Source organism: Cherax quadricarinatus, chromosome 75, assembly GCF_038502225.1.
Source record: "Cherax quadricarinatus isolate ZL_2023a chromosome 75, ASM3850222v1, whole genome shotgun sequence".
NCBI lineage: Eukaryota > Metazoa > Arthropoda > Malacostraca > Decapoda > Parastacidae > Cherax > Cherax quadricarinatus.
In genome coordinates, this window is record NC_091366.1 from 9967037 (window position 1) to 9973321 (window position 6285).

Here is a 6285-nt window from a genome sequence, read left to right on the forward strand (position 1 = left end):
ATAACAAAAAAAGGCACAATACCGTGACTGGAACGATACACAAATAACCCGCACATAAAAGAGAGAAGCTTACGACGACGTTTCGGTCCGACTTGGACCATTGACAAAGTCACAGTGTGACTTTGTCAATGGTCCAAGTCACACTGTGACTTTGTCAATGGTCCAAGTCGGACCGAAACGTCGTCGTAAGCTTCTCTCTTTTATGTGCGGGTTATTTATGTATGCAAGTTTACTTTATTGCAGGTTTGTCTGGATTGTGCCATTTTCAATGTTTCTGAGCAAGCAGAGCCACTGGCTCAGCCATTATCGTTTATTGCTGTCTGCACAAGCTTTCACATATTATTTGGTCTCCAATGTTCCCTGGTTTATATTGCTTATCATTACTTTAATATAAGTACCATGTACAATATTATTAACACTGGAACCTCTTAAGCAAGTGTTGGTGCTGAGGTGTTAATTGGAATGTTCAGCAGAAACTTGAACTAATAAGGAAGGTGGAGTCAAGCATTTCAATGGCACAGGTGTGGGAGTATGGTGTAGCACAGCAAATAGTGTCTGGCATTTGTAAAAGCAAGGACAAACTTTCAACATATGCTATGAAGCACATCTACCTGTATGTCTCCTACACTATCTGTGAGGTTATTGCTGGAACTTAACAGCTCCTCAGATTCAGAATATACGTTATTCTGAGCCACCACTAACCAATATAGGAATATACTCACTACAAGCTCATCTGCCTACCAGAAAAAGTAAGAAAAATTATTCGATTGTACATTTAATTATTTTATTTTCAGGCACTGTAATTTACTGTACTGTAGTGTATTAGTATATCCAGTAATGCCAACAATATAACAGATTAAATCTGCTGCACTGGGCATCTGTCAGTGTCCAGTGGTCAACAATGCACCTCACAATCTGTTGCATTGGTTAGGTGGAAATCCCATCCCCTCTATTAGTCCATTACACCGAGGTATCACTGTTAAGTTTAGATGACCAAAGACAGTTAAGATTAGACCAGCTTGCTTAATTTTAGTGCAAAATAATGTTAATTACTGTGAATATATTCATTAACTCAATAAACAAAAATCAAAATACTATACAGTACTAATTTATTTTCAAGAAAATTCAATTTCATCATTTTGGCTAAGAAAGAAAACATGGAATGCTTTATCTACAAAAACAATTGTAATAAAGACTACAATAGTGCAAACCCACATTGAGAAAATAAAATAAAAAATATGAATATTGTCGTAAATGTTTCACCCTCATACTAAGGTTTTGATGAAGTTTATATACAAAGTAAGGTTGCATAAACTGGGTTAGGTCACAGGACCCAAACTAGGTCACAGGATCTTAATTCGCAAGACCTAAATCTGGCACTTTTCATCAATTCTCAAGAGCTGAAGTACCTGGTTGTCAAAACATTTTCACATTAATCCCACACCTCATCAACACCTCAGCATTCATTTCTTTTACAATCCCATATATTAAACAACTATGATGGCTTTCATACATGTACCCTGTCTAAGGCCTTTTTTCTCATTCTTAACATACAGTATAGTACTGGTAAGTCTCCAAATATCCGACTCTGGGACCTAAACCATTTCGTAAACTGGTATTTTTTTGTAAAAGCCATGATGAACTGCTCAAAATTTTAAAAATCTCCACACAAACATGGAAATATACTGTTAAAACTAAATTTGCCACTTACCAAAATCATACCATCACAGACTTATCTTGCTTAAAGAAAAATCTTCCCATCTTTCACATGAAAGGGTATTACAAAAAATTCATACACAAACAATAATTTGCATAATACATATACAGCAGGGGCCCCGCTTTACTGTGTTTCACCTACGGCGTTCTGCTAACAGCGATTTCAAATTATGACCAAAACTCGCTAAAAACAAATGTGAAAAAAAATAATCTTTAAATTAAAGGTATACAATAGATCAAGTTGATGAATAAGTCTCTGTCATCATGTCTATATACTATATTAGATTAATAAAGTCAAAATTCCCTGTTGCACCAGATTTATTAAGAAATTATCGAAGATATTGAATTTCCTGAGAAATTTCTCTGCAAATACCAATTTGGGGTATTGTTACAGTTTTGGTAAATACCTATCTCAAGTGGCTTGTGTGGTAGTTCCTTTGGTTCACATCTGAAGGACCTGGGATCGATCCCAGCACAAGTGGAAACATTGAGCATGCTTCCTTATACATGCTGTCCCTGTTCACCTAACAGTAAGTAGATACCTTGGTATTAGTCACCTTACACCTGCTGTCCCTGTTCACCTAGCAGTAAGTATGTACCTTACACCTGCTGTCACTGTTCACCTAGTAGTAAGTATGTACCTGAAGGTTAATCAACCTTACACCTGCTGTCACTGCTCACCTAGTAGTAAGTATGTACCTGAATGTTAATCAACCTTACACCTGCTGTCACTGTTCATCTAGCAGTAAGTAGGTACCTGGATGCTAATCAACCTTACACCTGCTGTCACTGTTCACCTAGCAGTAAGTATGTACCTTACACCTGCTGTCACTGTTCACCTAGTAGTAAGTATGTACCTGAATGTTAATCAACCTTACACCTGCTGTCACTGTTCATCTAGCAGTAAGTAGGTACCTGGATGCTAATCAACCTTACACCTGCTGTCACTGTTCACCTAGCAATAAGTAGGTACCTGGATGCTAATCAACCTTACACTTGCTGTCACTGTTCACCTAGTAGTAAGTATGTACCTGAATGTTAATCAACCTTACACCTGCTGTCACTGTTCACCTAGTAATAAGTATGTACCTGAATGTTAATCAACCTTACACCTGCTGTCACTTCATCTAGCAGTAAGTAGGTACCTGGATGCTAATCAACCTTACACCTGCTGTCACTGTTCACCTAAGTATGTACCTGAATGTTAATCAACCTTACACCTGCTGTCACTGTTCACCTAGTAGTAAGTATGTACCTGAATGTTAATCAACCTTACACCTGATGTCACTGTTCATCTAGCAGTAAGTAGGTACCTGGATGCTAATCAACCTTACACCTGCTGTCACTGTTCACCTAGCAGTAAGTATGTACCTTACACCTGCTGTCACTGTTCACCTAGTAGTAAGTATGTACCTGAATGTTAATCAACCTTACACCTGCTGTCACTGTTCATCTAGCAGTAAGTAGGTACCTGGATGCTAATCAACCTTACACCTGCTGTCACTGTTCACCTAGCAATAAGTAGGTACCTGGATGCTAATCAACCTTACACCTGCTGTCACTGTTCACCTAGTAGCAAGTATGTACCTGAATGTTAATCAACCTTACACCTGCTGTCACTGTTCATCTAGCAGTAAGTAGGTACCTGGATGCTAATCAACCTTACACCTGCTGTCACTGTTCACCTAGCAATAAGTAGGTACCTGGATGCTCATCAACCTTACACCTGCTGTCACTGTTCACCTAGCAATAAGTAGGTACCTGGATGCTAATCAACCTTACACCTGCTGTCACTGTTCACCTAGCAGTAAGCAGATACCTTGGCATTAGTCACCTTACACCTGCTATCCCTAACAGTAAGTAGGCACCTGTGTGTTAGTCACCTTACATTTGTATGATAATTGTACTTGTGTACCTGTGCCTAAATAAACTAACTTACTGCCCCTGGTCACCTAGCAGTAAGTAGGCACCTGGGAGTTAATCACCTGGTGTGGGTGGCATCCTGGGGAACAGGATCAAAGGACCGCAAATAGAAATAAGCCACAGTGGCTTTACTGGGTTATCCTGAGTTAATAATCTTTCACAATATGTCAAAATAAATTCTTAAAAAAAAAATTTTATTGTAGGTCCTCTTTATGCGAAGCATTTGTGGTAAAGTAGAACTCGCATAATATAAACCTAGTGTTTGATTATTTAAGTAGAAAGCTGGTGCAGGAATATAAATTTAACAAGTTTATTACTAAAAAGTAGCCAAATAATGCAATAAATAGCCAGAAATATCAACCTGCGACACGTAACTAACAGGTATTGAACAATAAATTTAAAAGCTAAAATAATTCCTGACACCAATGAACCTTAAAAACCAACGTGTTAGCTTAATATATGATTGTGTTTTATTTAAAAGAGTGAATGAGAGCTACCACAGAGGATATAAGGGATAAAATAGCATGTAAAGTGTAAGTGGTGCTTAAGACAGCCCCAGTACCAGGCCTCTGAGGCACTACTCACCCCATAAACCAGTCGACGGTGTCCCGTAGATATTCCGGTAACTTATCCAGCTTGGCGGTGCCTTAAGAAAATCCCCCAGCAGGAAAGTGATATATTACAAGCACTGACGGGAACAACACAAGCCACTGTCACTGCTGTAACACACATACCACACTCCCGCCCTCTACACTCCACATTTGTTATGCTCTTATTTTAAACACTTCATATATTTATTAGCTCATAAAAGCTCTCACATAATTTAAGAAACCATCTTAATGAACTTATAGTAATAATATGGAGATCACTTTCTTAATTATACTTGTTTAGTATTGCTCGGAAGAGAGCTCTCTAGCAGCGACATATTATATACAATTGTACGTATAATATATGCTTAAATTACATTAATTAAAACAAATGCAAGAAAGACCATTTATTAACTGATCAAAATACATTTATTTTATAAACAATTAAAAAGATCAGGCAATAATATGCATAAATCCTGATTTTTAGCTAGGCCATCTAACTTAGTGTGTCACAACCTTGACCCAAGTTTCCACTCACACCTCCAATATTTTTCTCAATATACGGCGCATTCCGCAACCCTAAAAAAATATCAATAGACTATATTTACCCGACCTTCCCAGCAAATTAATAAGTTGAGGTTGAAGGTTAAGTTGAGAAGAATGGTATTCAAATGGATTATAAGTGTTCATTTGGAAGTATCTTCATGATCAAAACATTGGGGCGAGTTCGCGCCAGTCGATTACAACATTGTTGACCTCGACCAGCTGATTGTGGCAGTGTCAGCTGATGGTAATTATGGTGGTTGTGTGTGATGCTCTCACCTGAGTGGCAGTGTCAGCTGATGGTAATTATGGTGGTTGTGTGTGATGCTCTCACCTGAGTGGCAGTGTCAGCTGATGGTAATTATGGTGGTTGTGTGTGATGCTCTCACCTGAGTGGCAGTGTCAGCTGATGGTAATTATGGTGGTTGTGTGTGATGCTCTCACCTGAGTGGCAGTGTCAGCTGATGGTAATTATGGTGGTTGTGTGTGATGCTCTCACCTGAGTGGCAGTGTCAGCTGATGGTAATTATGGTGGTTGTGTGTGATGCTCTCACCTGAGTGGCAGTGTCAGCTGATGGTAATTATGGTGGTTGTGTGTGATGCTCTCACCTGAGTGGCAGTGTCAGCTGATGGTAATTATGGTGGTTGTGTGTGATGCTCTCACCTGAGTGGCAGTGTCAGCTGATGGTAATTATGGTGGTTGTGTGTGATGCTCTCACCTGAGTGGCAGTGTCAGCTGATGGTAATTATGATGGTTGTGTGTGATGCTCTCACCTGAGTGGCAGTGTCAGCTGATGGTAATTATGGTGGTTGTGTGTGATGCTCTCACCTGAGTGGCAGTGTCAGCTGATGGTAATTATGGTGGTTGTGTGTGATGCTCTCACCTGAGTGGCAGTGTCAGCTGATGGTAATTATGATGGTTGTGTGTGATGCTCTCACCTGAGTAGCAGTGTCAGCTGATGGTAATTATGGTGGTTGTGTGTGATGCTCTCACCTGAGTGGCAGTGTCAGCTGATGGTAATTATGGTGGTTGTGTGTGATGCTCTCACCTGAGTGTCTCCCAGACACTGTACAACTCTGATGGGTTTAATGCTTCTGTGAATAAGAAACTAAGTGGGTCATAGAATGCCTGAGGAATGCAATGCAATCAGGTTGATCTTAAGTAGAGTGATTCTAATTCCCTTGGATCAAGAGCCCTTCACCAGTATTAGTAATATGAAGGTACCTTCCTTGGAGGGATATATGAGAAATGAAGTCTATTTACAGTGTAGTATGTTTCTACTTAAGCTTGTATTATAGTAAATTTACTCATGACATGCAGTATATACCTGGAGAGGGTTTCTTAAGTAGTAGGTTTGCCAGTGCTGTCCTAGCCTGGGTCTTTTCCAGATGACAGCAGTATATGTACTTTTGCTTTGTGAATTGTACAAATATTGTTACATTCATGTAGGCACGGTAGTACCATGTGGGAGTTGGAAGAAATAAACCTATGGATGCATGAGCGAGTTCCACTATT